Raw genomic sequence first — 14,193 nt, 5'->3', positions numbered from 1 at the left:
AATTTCAGGCTTTTCTTAGAGCTAACCTCATCAGATATGCAATGTCTGCACTGTTTCATCCTTCTTCTAATGGACAAGCCGAACACATGGTGAGGACAATGAAGGAGGCACTCAAGCATACAGTATTGTCACAGGTGATTGGCATCACAGATTGGCAGATTTTTTACTCTGCCAGCATTATATGCCCTGCACTGCTACAGGCAAAAGTCCTGCAGAACTACATTGGGGGAGGCATTTGATCACTAAACTGGACAGGTTGCATCCAGATAGTGTGGCAGCAGAAGCCTCTTGACCAAAACCCCTGAGGGGGCTGCACATGGGCAATTGGGTTTGGGCCAGGAACTATGGTCTATTCTCGCCTGGATTACTGCAATGCTCTTTGCATGGGGCTGCCCTTGAAGAGCACCCAGAGGCTTCAACTGGTGCAAAATGCGGCCGTGCGGGTGCTTATGGGAGTATCTTAGTACTCCCATGTTACACCACTCCTGCACGAGCTGCATTGGCTTCCGGTTACCATCCGAGTGCGATTCAAGGTGCTGGTAATAAACTTTAAAGCCCTACATGGCTTAGACCTGGGGTACTTGCGAGACCACCTACTGCCATTGTCAACCTCCCATCGCCCGGTTCGCTCCCACAGAGTCGGCCTCCTGAGGGTGCCGTTGGCCAGGCAATGCTGGCTGGTGACCCCCAGGGGGAGAGCCTTCTCTGTGGGTGCGCTGACCCTGTGGAATGAACTGCCCCCAGAGCTGCGGATGGCCCCTGACCTTTGGTCCTTCCGCCGTGACCTGAAGACCTGGTTTTTCCAACAAGTGGGCCTGGACTGACTACGGTTTTTAATTAGGCTTTTTACTGGGTTAAATTGTCTCGTAATTTTACATTTATTGTTTAATTCTCTTTTAATTTTTTACTCTATGTTTTTTAATTTTTATTGTTGTGAGCTGCTCTGAGTCCTCAGGGAGAAGGGTGGCATATAAATTTAATCAAATCAAATCAAATCAAATCAATGGTCATAGGAATCTGTGGTTTCCAAGTCAGCCAGAGAGCATCTAATCCAAACTTCAGCAACCGCTGCACCTACTCTGGTGATCAGTCTGACTCTGGGGTGGGCCAACCAGGAGAGGCCAGCCCGAGAGCATCTAATCCCCTTGACTTAGGAGCACAAATGGACACAAGTCTACCCAGCCCACTGGGTAAGCTGGTAGACCACAAAGTGATTGGGACTCCGAGACATTCCACTAGGGCACACAAGCCTCCTTCATATCTTGCTGACTATGTTGTAAAATAAAGAGCTATAATATTGTGTATTGCTGTATGCCACTATACTACAGAAACTAGTGCTATGTTGTAACTGTCTAAGTATGCTATCCATGAAGCCTATTCATTCAGATGTTGTTTAATCATGTTGTAACCTATATGGGTTTTTTTTGTTCTATTACTTTTATTTTTGTATGTTTTGATAATGAGTCTTGATAATTGCATTGAGACTAACTTATGTTAATATTGTCTGATCTAAGAGGGGAGGGGTGTTATGTACTGGGCTCATAGTAATACCACGTGGGTTGCTGGAGCAGCTAACGGCTCTCCAGCAACCCAGACTACAAGTCTCCAGCACTACAATTGGCTATCCCTAGGTGGCAATGGTTGTTTCAAACCTATTGGCTGCCACCTAGGGGCTAGACTATATATTTATTTATTATATTTTTATACCGCCCTTCTCCTGAAGGACTCAGGGTCGTGTACAGGGCAATAAATATAAAAACAGAATACAAAAGTTAAAAAACGATTAAATATAATGCCCAAATTTAAAACAATAATTAAAAACATATTAAAACCCCTGCCCTAACCCATCAAACCAGGTTAGATTGCTCAAATGAATACGTTTTTAGATCACGCCGGAAGGAGCGAAGGTCGGGGGCCATCCGGAGCTCAACTGGCAAGCGGTTCCACAGGTCTGGCGTACTCACAGAGAACGCCCTCCCCCTGGGGGCCACCAATTGGCATTCTTTGATCGGAGGCACCCTGAGGAGGCCCTCTCTGTGGGAGCGCACTGGACGGCTAGTTGCAGCCATTTGCTCAGTATAGATTCTGCACAAAATAAAATATGAGTTTCCCTGTACTCAGCTACCTCATCTTCATTCCTGCACTAAAGAACCCACTATTTAACAGTAAGCCAGTATTGTGCCCTGTTAAAATGCTCCAGATAGATTAATAGTGGAGGTGTTAAATTAGCTCCAGTCTCAATTTCCTGTCCCCACAGAAAGTTATTTTCAGGGAAATATTACCTCTCAGCCTGGCCTACGTAGAACAGAATAGAGTTGGAAGGGACCTTGGAGGTCTTCTAGTCCAACCCCCTGCTCAAGCAGGAGAACCTATACCATCTCAGACAGGTGATTGTCCAGTCTCTTCTTGAAAATTTCCAGAGATGGAGTGCCCACAATTTCTGGAGGTAAGCTGTTCTACTTACATGATTATTGTGAAGATGAAACTGAAGATCCTATAGATTACTTTGACCTTCTGAAGGAAAGGCAGGATATCAATATAATGAATGGATGGAGTTAATCAATCAATCAATCAACGAACATTTTTGTCAAAGGAAGATTCTCAACACCATCTCAGTACAATTGAAAAAAAATTAACATATGTGAATGCTCAGTAGTAGAAGCTGGCTTAAATAAATGTTGTGCAATTTATTCTACAGCATATCTTTTGAAGCCCTCTAAGGAGGAAATCTTAAATGAACACAGAGCAGCTTAGACAATTGTTCACTTTGCAATTAGCCATTCAAAGCTGAGGTCTGAAATAGATTCCCCATCTGAGTGCTAGAGTATCTGGGCTGGCTATTCAAAAAGAGGTTTATCCTAACTTCTTGGGTCTAAGCTATTTAGGCCTTCAGAATTTAAAGCTATCAGTTATTTATTTTCTTGGAGACAGGGTGGTTGAAAGTCAACATAGGTGGGATGTCATTAGCAATTTCTCTTTCTGAAGTATTTTCAAGAGGAGAAACTACATTTGAGATCCCTGCCTATGTAATCTCTCATCTTTATGCAATAGAGCTAATTTCAATCCATAGTCATCAAAGAAAACATGACTATCACCTTCCATATTTTATGGTTCATGGTTTCCATGGAAGCCAACATGTGAACAGTTATATGCACAATGTCTTCTACTTGCCAATATATCCATATCATTTACAAATGCCTGCAAGAGAATCTCACTTTTAACAGTGGTATTAGGACAAGGTTTTATTGGCACACTCATAATATGGGTATTACAAGTGTAAGAAAAATCTGAATGGTGCCAAAGCAACTGGATATTGCATTACCAAATACACTTCACAGCCTCTTTGGGACTTGAACCTTAATCTTTCTAACAGAGTCTGATGCTATAATAATAACAATTCCTTTTTGTTGGTCTTTTTCCTCCATCTCTGCACGTATGCATGGGGGGAGAGAGAGAGAGAAAGAGAGCCTCTTCGACTGTGACTTCCAAATGAGAAAAGAAAACTACAATTGTTCCATTACAACAATATGTAATTTGTGAGTTCATCGCTACATTAGAATCAATCAAATCTAACATGTGCTGACCACAATTCTAACTCTTCTGCATTAGTCAAATAATATTTGTTTACAAATATGGTAAATTCATTGCAGAAGTACACACTTAAAAGATGTTTTTTCTCACTTTTACTCTTGAACATCATCTTCAAGAGGCAGACAGTTTAGGAAAAACAAACAAACGCTTGAAGAAATGGTATAAGCACTAGCGATCCATGTGTAATATTGCTCTTACCTGGAGCAAAATGGACTGTTGTATTTTGAGACAGACTATACTTTATATTCAGATTAAAGACTAGAATAAACTAATACATCTAGTCCAGTATAGTGTAAAAGTGGTACAGGTACTCCTCGACTTAAAAGCACAATTGAGCCCCAAATTTTTGTTGCTAAGCGAGACACTTATTAAGTGAGTTTTTGCCCCATTTTATGTCCTTTCTTGCTGCAGGTGTTAAGGGAATCACTGCAGTTGTTAAGTAAGTAACACAACTGTAAAGTGAATCTGACTTCCCCCTTGATTTTGCTTGTCAGATCGCAAAAGGGGATCCCAGGACACTGCAACCATCATAAACAGTGGTGGGATTCAACCAGTTCACACCAGTTTGCACCAGGCCCAGAACGGACTTCCGGAAGCGGCATCCACACAGAGAACTGGTTGTTCACATATTTGAATCCCATCACTGGTCATAAATATGAATCAGTTGCTAAGGGTCTGAATTTTGATCACGTGACCACGGGAAGGCTGCAAAGGTGGTAAGTGTGAAAAATGGTCATAAGTCACTTTTTTTCAGTGCTGTTCTAACTTTGAATGGTCACTAAATGAACTGTGGTAAGTCGAGAACTATGTGTATTTTGTTTTGTCTTTCACCTCACTCTGTCTCCATTATGAACAACATCTAGAAATATACAAGTATGTAGGACATTTTCACATTTTAGTAGAACTCTCTGACACTAACATGGCAGAACAACATAGAATCACTCAATAATAATTCAGCCATGATTAAAGTCCTTATAAACCTTAACATGAGAACTTTGGGATCTGTATACTATTGTAGGTCCTGTTTGGGATTTCTCTTCCAGCATCTTATGTGCTCTGCAAAAGTTTCTGCAATAGCCACCTTCTTTCATAATGTAGAGATAATATCTGAAATCACAGGGGGACAGGGAAGACATTTCTTAACTGTCTTCTGTCACTTTACTTCCTGGATCAGTGAAGTAGAGGTGGTGCCTGGTACAGTATCAATTATTGTGTATCCTAGATACAGTTAACTACAGCTGGTCTATTGTGCTTTAACCTTTCTACTCCATTATAGTGCAGAAATCCTGGCTATGAGCGGATCATAATGTTGGATGAATGCCACTAGTTCTATAACTACTGAGTCATGATTCCTATTGAATTTAATTGGATTTACTTCTGAATAAACATATACAGGACTTATGAACATAGATGATTGGGCTACGTTCTGCCCTGTATGTGGCTTTATTTATCATTGTTCTGTGAAAAACTTTCACGTGCAATTATTTCTAGTGGTGTATTTATTACACATCACATAATATTTTTATTAGATCTCATGAGAGTTAATTTGGTGTAGTGATTAAGGCATCAGGCTCAATACCAGGAGACTGTGAGTTCCAGTCATGCTTTAAGCATGAAGCCGGATGGGTGACCTTGGGTCAGTCATTCTCTCTTAAACCACTTTTTTAAAAAATATATATTTATTATTTGTTTAAATTTATGAAAATCCTGCCTCTATATATGCATACTTATATGCATGATGCATGAAGAGAAGAGAAGAGAAGAGAAGAGAAGAGAAGAGAAGAGAAGAGAAGAGAAGAGAAGAGAAGGGAAGGGAAGGGAAGGGAAGGGAAGGGAAGGGAAGGGAAGGGAAGGGAAGGGAAGGGAAGGCAGGGGAGGAGAGGGGAGGGGAGGGGAGGAGAGGAGAGGAGATTGCAGTACACTGTGCCATGGAAACAAAGTTAATGGGAAAACTTTATAGCTTCTCTTATGATCCCTAATCTCCCTTAAAGTAATTTACTCCACCTTCCATTAACTTCAATCATTGCCACTAAAATCCAATTCTTAAAAATGAGTTAGCCCAGTGTGTTCTTCACATTAGATTAAACAAGGCACAAAATAAAAATGCAGAAACTTTGCTGTACCCTTAAACTGCTGTGTAGATTAAAAAAGATGAACTTGATCACTTGATATATTAACTTAATGCTCTGCTTCTGAATGTTATGGTCTCAGTTTTAATTTGTTTTCTTTCCACCTAATTGTTTAGCACTTAGAGAATTATAGTTTTCTTTTTAATGTGAATCATAATAAAGCCAAAATGGGAAATGAGAGCAAGGAAAAAGAAAGTCCATACAACTTATATAGAATAATGTTACTCTAGGAAGACAATGCCAAATGCCACGGTCTTTTAAAATTATCTAATTCAGAGCCATTGTAACATTATTTAATTCAATGCAGGGCATTTTAGGTAGAAATAAAAGTGGAGTTAATGATCCCCTTACTAAATAGCAATATCCCTTAAAGAAGATTTCACGTGTAATGCAAATCTATGCAGAGCAGTGGTATGATAAATGAAGCTAACCTTGGAAGTAATATTAGTGGATGTTGAACAAGTTTGTATTTCCTCTTAAAATACTGATTCTTAGTTTAAAATGAATCCTAAAGGCTGTGGCAAGCTCTTAAAGAGATGGGAGTGCCAGACCATCTTATTTGTCTCTTGAGAAACCTATATGCAGGTAAGAGGCAATAGTGAGAAGTGGACATGGAACCACTGATTGGTTCAAAATTGGGAAAGGAGTCTGGCAAGGCTGTATACTGTCACCCTGCCTGTTTAACTTATATGCAGAGCACATCATGAGAAAGGCAGGGCTAGATGAATCAAAAGTTGGAATTAAAATTGCCAGGAGAAATATCAACAACCTAAGATATGCAGATGATACCACTCTAATGGCAGAAAGTGAAGAGGAACTAAAGAGCCTCTTGTTACGAGTGAAGAAGGAGAGTGCAAAAGTTGGATTGAAACTAAACATTAAGAAAACCAAGATCATGGCATCCGGCCCTCTCAATTCCTGGCAAATAGATGGGGAAGAAATGGAGGTAGTGACAGATTTTATTTTCCTGGGCTCCAAGATCACTGCAGATGGGGACTGCAGCCAAGAAATTAAAAGACGCTTGCTCCTGGGGAGGAAAGCCATGGCAAATCTAGACAGCACACTAAAAAGCAGAGACATCACCCTGCCAACAAAAGTGTGTATAGTCAAGGCTATGGTCTTCCCAGTTGCAATGTATAGCTGTGAAAGTTGAACCATAAGAAAGGCTGAGCACCAAAAATTTGAAGCCTTTGAACTATGGTGCTGGAGAAGACTCCTGCGAGTCCCTTGGACTGCAAGGTGATCAAACTGGTCAGTCCTAGAGGAGATCAACCCTGATTGCTTTTCAGAAGGCCAGATCCTGAAGCTAAAACTCAAATACTTTGGCCACCTAATGAGAAGGAAGGACTCAGTGGAGAAGAGCCTAATGCTGGGAAAGATTGAGGGCAATAGAAGAAGGGGATGACAGAGAATGAGGTGGCTGGATGAAGTCACTGAAGCAGTAGGAGTGAGCCTAAATGGACTCCAGAAGATGGTAGAGGACAGGAAGGCCTGGAGGAACGTTGTCCATGGGGTCGCGATGGGTTGGACATGACATCGCAACTAACAACAACAAAAAGGCTCAGCAGTTGTTTATGGCTAGTATTGCCTTTGCTCAGTTTAATCAAAATGATTCAGGTGTTATACTGTAATTCCATCACCATTGGATTGTCACCATGTTTTTAAAATATAGTAGGTCTACTTTTGAAATTACTCAAAAACTACTATTGGACCAGCATATATTGCAAGTTGGCTATCAAAGGAATATATGAGCTTTTTTCTGAATGAGAAAAGTGAATTCTGAGTCATTTGTCAGGTTCCATTGGTGACGGCTTTTGAAAGGAATGATTTAGAACAAGGGTTTCAAATTTGCAAAATCATGTGACGTGTCACGACATAGCAAAACTTTTTTTTTCCATTGCTGGCAATGGGTTCGATGTGGTTTCACCATGATGCATGTGGCCCATGGGCCGGCAGTTTGACACCCCTGATTTAGAACTAGAATATCTGCTAGTGCTAATTAGAACTTGCCCAGGCATTCTCCATTATAACCTAATAGCAAGGGCTTTAAACACATTCTGCTATACAGTAAATTCCAGTGGGAGTAAATTAGACAACTCTGCTTTCATCAGACTTCACTATGGGATAAATCCTAGCATCAAAACCAAATAGTATTAATTATTTTTTTCCAATCAAAATTCTACCAAAACTAAAAAAGGGAAGAGAGGGAAAGACATTACATCTACATAGCAGTAATTAGATTTAAAAATGGCATTTACCATGGAAGTGTGACTACACGCAGCGCAATGAGACTTATGTGCCTAACAGCTGATACGTGCCAAGCAGCTGCTACATGCGACTTTTAAAAATCAACCAGAAACCGGCCTTTTTCAGCAAAACTGGAACCACTGTGATTATAAATGAGCGAGCTTGTCACGAACAGGCCACACCCACATTCCACAATTTGAACGTTATAACTGCCATACAAGTGTATGTACTGACTCCCCTATCATTCAGCCCTTGCTCTGATAATGTCAACAGCTTGTTGATGAAAGCTCAGCAATAAAGAATTTTCTCTTATATCCCAGAGTTCATGTGTGTGTGTGTGTGTCTGTATCTGTGTCTGTGTCTGTGTGTGTCTGTGTCTACATAGCAGTAATTAGATTTAAAAATGACGTTTACCATGGAAGTGTGATCAGCATTTTGCACTAGAGAACTGTTACTCAACCTCAGCAGCTTTAAGACGTTTAGAACTTCAATCCCCCCAAATTCTCCAACCAGTATGCATAATGGCAAAGTAATTCCAAAATTGTTTGGATACAGTCAGCATCTAATCTACTTTTTCTTTTGATTTTCTTACTGGATGAATGAATGATCCTGGGTAATTGACATGTATGTATATGTTAGACCCTTGTAACTTCTTATTCTGTATTGGCTATATCACTTCTACCTGGGCTATATTTCTGGGCTGGTAACTTTATTGTATCCTTTCTCTAGTTGTTAAAATGTTCCCTTAGTCTCTCCATCAAAGCTTTTAATATAAGTTATCAGAATAACCCCTCTCCCATGTAACATGATTTTGCTTGGTTTTTACATGTTTTCTCAACTTTGGAAAATAATAGTATTAACATATTAACTGTAAGAGCTAAGCAAGATTTTGGAATAAATGTAGCTAGATTTGCATAATTTTTTCTTCCTAGCATTCTCCTGCAAGAACAGGATCCACTTTGCAGGGGGGGTGGGGGGCAAGTGATCTATTCGTTGTGACAGGAATCGATTGACCCACTTGTCACCTGAGCCTGACCTTGTGGGGCTAGAGAGAGTGACTGACCCAAAATAATCCAACCAGCTTTCATGCCTAAAATGGGACTAGAATTCACAGTCTTTAGCCTGGAGCCTTAACCACTAGTGCAAACTTGCTCACTATTAAGAAAATGCATATCAATGAAATCTGTGGATATTTAGAACTCGAATATGAGTCACATACAATAAACGGAATGTACAACTTCAATCATCTTGAAAATATAGCAGAACTGAGAAATCTAGTATTTATATCAAGTGTAATAAAGCAGGAGACAGCATGTTCCCCAAATAATTTAAATGCCTCTAAATTATACCTTGTTTCTTCTATGCTATAGGAAGGCAGTTATACAAATATATATATGTGGGGTGTGTGTGTGTGTGTGTGTGTGTGTGTGTGTGTGTATACATACAGAGAGACAGAGAGAGACAGGGACAGGGACAGGGACAGAGACAGAGACAGAGACAGATTGATAGAGATATCCATGCAATATTTTGCAAATGTTTATTTGGTTGTTCAATACCCCATAGCACAGATTTTGAGTGGGTGATTTTTCACATATTTTTATTTTCTTCAAATGCTCCCAACTGCACTTCAATTTCACTGCAGAAAACAGTTTTACAATGTTTGGGACCTTGTTGACATTTAATGAATTTTGGTCTTACAAAGCTTTAATACGTTTCATCAAATAAATGAAAAAAAATATAGGAGAGAAAAAAAAATCATGTTTTATAGTTTCCAAATCTTGCGCTGCCCTCACCATATGGCGAGTACCAATGTTTCAAAAGCAGCAAATGCCCTGTCAGAAATTCTCAGAGATGGTGTGACTGAACTGCTCTATTATCTCCACAAGACGGCAAAAGGAAAACACCTCTACAGTGAAGAGGGTGCCAGATCAGCCAGACTGTAAAGGAGAAAAGAAACTGAAGCATGTAGTGACAAGTTACCTGTCATCAGAAGTTATGCTGAAGAGGTTATGATATATTCCCTATGGTGGAGGCAGGATAGGGTGGGGGAATGTTTTAGCTCCAGCAACCTTTTGTCCTTGCATAACTCACTTGATTCTCAGGAAAACTAAATGAGAGTTTCTTAAGTTTCTTCCTAAGTTTATTAAGTTTTCTGAAGAAATATCTAGCTAGATGGTGAACTTTAGAGCTAGGTAGCAATTTAAAAGAGGTGTTTGTGATAGATGCTCTTTGCAGTTAAATACTTTTTTACTATTTATTTCAAGCATCTGTGCATCTTATCTCAACCGAAGGAACAACAACAAAAACACAAAGAAAAATGCATATACACCCAGTTGTGGGATTCAAATATGTGAACAACTAGTTCTCTCTGTGGATGCCGCTGTCAGGACCCACTCCAATTCATGTCTTAGGAAAACAAAAACTCTTGGAGTCAGTTCTAGTCCAAAAGGAATTTTTACTAGGACATGTTTGGTTGTAGAAATACAAGACAGGACCTGGTATTGTTTTACAGATTGAAACTTTATAAAGAGTTCCCAGTTCAACCCCCCTTCCCTCAACCCCATTTGGTCAGCCCCCCATCATTTACTTCGTGTCATCCCTTTCGTGGGAAAAAGGGAACTTCGGATCTTTTACGGTTATTGCCTTCTTCCTTCACAGATTCAAATGGAGACATAGGCCAGATGCCTTCTTCCCTAACCCTCCCCTTTGTTCCCTCAGTTCAAAAGGTTTCCCTTGGTCTTTGAAATAACCTAAGGCAGGCTGAATCCACATCTGCTCCTCCTTCCTCGAGAGATGGCAGAATCCGGGGGAGGGGGGATAATGTTTTAAACATACATTTATGAATGTGATATAAATGGATTCTGACAGCCGCTTCCAGAAGTCCATTTTGAGCCTTGGCAACAAAATATTAGCTACCGGTTCTGCCAGATTGGCGCAAACTGGCTGAATCCTACCACTGTATACACCATGATAATTAAAATATGCACTATAGAAATTCAACCATTTTTATCATTTCCCCCCAAAATCTATTTGTTTTCCAGCTTAAAAGCTTCTATTTTTGCCCAAACAAACAAGCAGATAGAAGATGTGAAGATGTGGCATAGTTTCAATTTTTTTTGTAAATGTTTTATTATTTTTTTACAATAACAGCCTTCTTGCCTGGTGTACAGTGTGTTGTCTTGGTTCATATTTTTTTACAATCAATAATAGTTAATTAACAATCAATAATAATTATTTTTTATATTTCCATAATTAGTATATCAATTGATAATATATTTCCTTGATCCTCTCTTCTTCAATAGTATTTTCTTTCTTCAGCATTAAACAAATATAATTTTTGATATTTAATGTTATCTATATATAAATGATTAAATAAAAAACATTTTCTTCTATATTTATACCAACAATAATAGCATTCATATGTAGCATTTTTATCAACTTATGTTATGTTCATAAAAGTCATCTTATTAATTCACCATATATCTTATTTTCATAAATCTTGTTTAAACTCAATTTCTCCATAATATTCAAACAATTCTTATCAATCATAATTTTCTCAATAATTAACATCCAAATTTTCCACTTAAATATAGCATCCCAGTATTTTCATATTTCATATATTATAGAAATACTATACTACTTATCTATCATAACATGTACCTATAACATCTTTTCTAATCAATTTATATTTCACTTATATTTGTAAAAATTAATTAAATCACTATATATCCTTTTTAAAAAAATCTTTTTAAGCCTAAATTCCCCACAATATTTCAGTCATTCCTTAATCCTAAATCTTTTGAAACTTAATTTGTCTTTAAAATTCAGACTTTTCCTTCACTTTCATCATCCCAATATTTTTACATTTTGTCGTATAAAAAAATACCATATTAGTTATATCTCTTATCCCACTTATACTAATGGCCCTTTATAGCCAAAGTTATTTTTAGTTTAGTTTATTAATATTTCTATAATGCCCTTCTCCCAAAGGACTCAGGGCGGTGAACAGGGCAAGAATAAAATGCAAAGTTACAAATATTAAGAGAAGATTAAATAGTTGCCCATTAAAAAACAATTAATACAATACATTTATAAAAACCCCAAAAATACAGCAATAAAAACCCCACCAATCCCCCATCAGGCCAGGCCGGCTTGTTCGAATAAAAATGTTTTTAGATCACGGCGAAAGGAGCGAAGATCGGGCGCCATCCAGAGCTCTACCGGTAACTGATTCCATAGTTCCGGAGCGCCCACAGAGAAGGATCTCCCCCTGGGGGCCACCAATCGACATTCTCTGATCGGTGGCACCCTGAGGAGTCCCTTTCTGTGGGAACGCGCAGGGCGCAGGGAGGTTGATGCCGGCAGCAGGTGTTCCCTGAGGTACTCCGGACCCCTGCCATGTAGTGCTTTAAACACCATTACTAGTTTGTTTATTTATCCATATTCAAACAAGTGTTTGCTCATATAATATTCTATCTGGTAGGGTGAGTCAAGTCTCTTAAGTCCATCTCTAATCTTCCTTTGCCAAATTGTTTTCCAAATTAATATTTTTGAGCTGTCAAACAGTTCTTATATTTTTGTAGTTGTTGTTGTTAGGCGTAGAGGATACATAATACATAAAATGTACGCTTTTTGACTCCCAAACAGTGATTCTCCTAGCAGTGTCCACTTTGTTAAGTCTTCTTTCTTCTCAGGTTTATTTTGACGTTCTAATGCATAAGGTATCTTTTCCAGATTTATTGTTGTATCCAAAACCTGTGAAGTTTTTCTTGTTTGTATTGAGTTATAGTTCCCTTCATTTGTGACTTTATCAATTAAGTCATTTTTTTCTGGTTCACATTCTGTTATCTGATTTGTTTGTTCATTCTTTACCATCATTCTTTGAATGTTTTTTTGATTGTAGATTTAAATTAGAAGTATATTCCTTTATGTTATCAAAGTTATGTTTATTCTCATGGTTTAGAGCCAGGGCTTTTTTTCTCACAGAACGCTCAGAATGGAGTTCTGGCACCTTTTTTGGATGGAACCTTGTAGGGTAGGCAAGGCGGGTTGTATGACACGTGTGAGTTCCGGCACCTTTTTCTTTTACAAAAAAAAGCACTGTTTAGAGCTATTATGATTTGTATCTGTCATAGCATTGCATAAATTTCTTCTTGGAAAGTATTTGTCTTGTCTTGAAATGTTGCTTCTAGAGGTCTTTGATCTTTCTGGTTCAATCCTTCAAGAGTAGATATTAAGTGTGGCTTTTTATCATTTTTTAATGAATATGTCATATCCATGTTGTCTCCCCCTTTTGAGTAATCCATTATAAGTGCCATAGTCTCTGTAATTAGCCTTGTCAAGCTAGCCAAAACTCAAAATCCAAACAGTCCAATTTTATATAGTTCTTGTCTTTATATATAGTTTCTATAATCCACTGTAATTTTCAATTGTCAAGGTTTCAGTAAAATCAATGTTTTATAACAATTCTTTCCTTCAGGAGTCAATTGTCAACCAGTCAGAATTGCAATTCAGTATATTTAGCCACCTTAAATCCTTCCTATAACTTTCCTTCTCAAGACTTAGTCATAGATCAAAGTTTTTAAAATAATGCATAAGTTTAGGCCACAATCAAAATATTTCCTTTCCCTCAAACACTTTCCAATCTTATGGCTGGTCCAGGATACAATATCTTCTTTGTCTCCTGGCAACTATCTTCTTAAAGGTTATTACAGTTCATGGGAACATATTTTTCTTTGTTTCTGGGTGTTGTCTTTAATGTGATATATTCTAGTCGTCCACTAGATGTCAGCAAATATTGTTTTCCAGCTCTTTCAGGCAAGAAGTTCTTATTTTTCTTTTTTTTAATGATTTCATCAAAATCCTTTAGAATATAATCTTAGCAGTTTGTTTTAGTTTGTAAGTTTGATCAGATTGTAGTATTTTAAATTTAATTTCAATATGTTTCTTTCCTCCTTAAAAGTTAATTTGCTGCTTCCGTCTATGGGGGAATGGGAATGTAGTCCCCTCCCCTCACTTTTGGAGTTTTTTTGCTTTGAGGATCTTTCTCAGGGACTTAGTTGCAAAATAAGGGAGAGAAGATCAAATACTCTCAACAATTCCAAGCACACTGTTCACTGTTGTTCTGGTTAGTGCTCTTGGACTTCTCAGCTGCAGGTAGCTTGGGCTAGACACTGGCATGCGGCTAGCCTTTCTCCTGTTGAGTTTAGAGGGCTTTCCCTGAATC

The sequence above is a fragment of the Vipera ursinii genome (genome assembly GCF_947247035.1).
Source record: "Vipera ursinii genome assembly, chromosome: 3".
Taxonomy (NCBI): Eukaryota; Metazoa; Chordata; class Lepidosauria; order Squamata; family Viperidae; genus Vipera; species Vipera ursinii.
Note: the sequence above shows the minus strand (reverse complement) of the source record.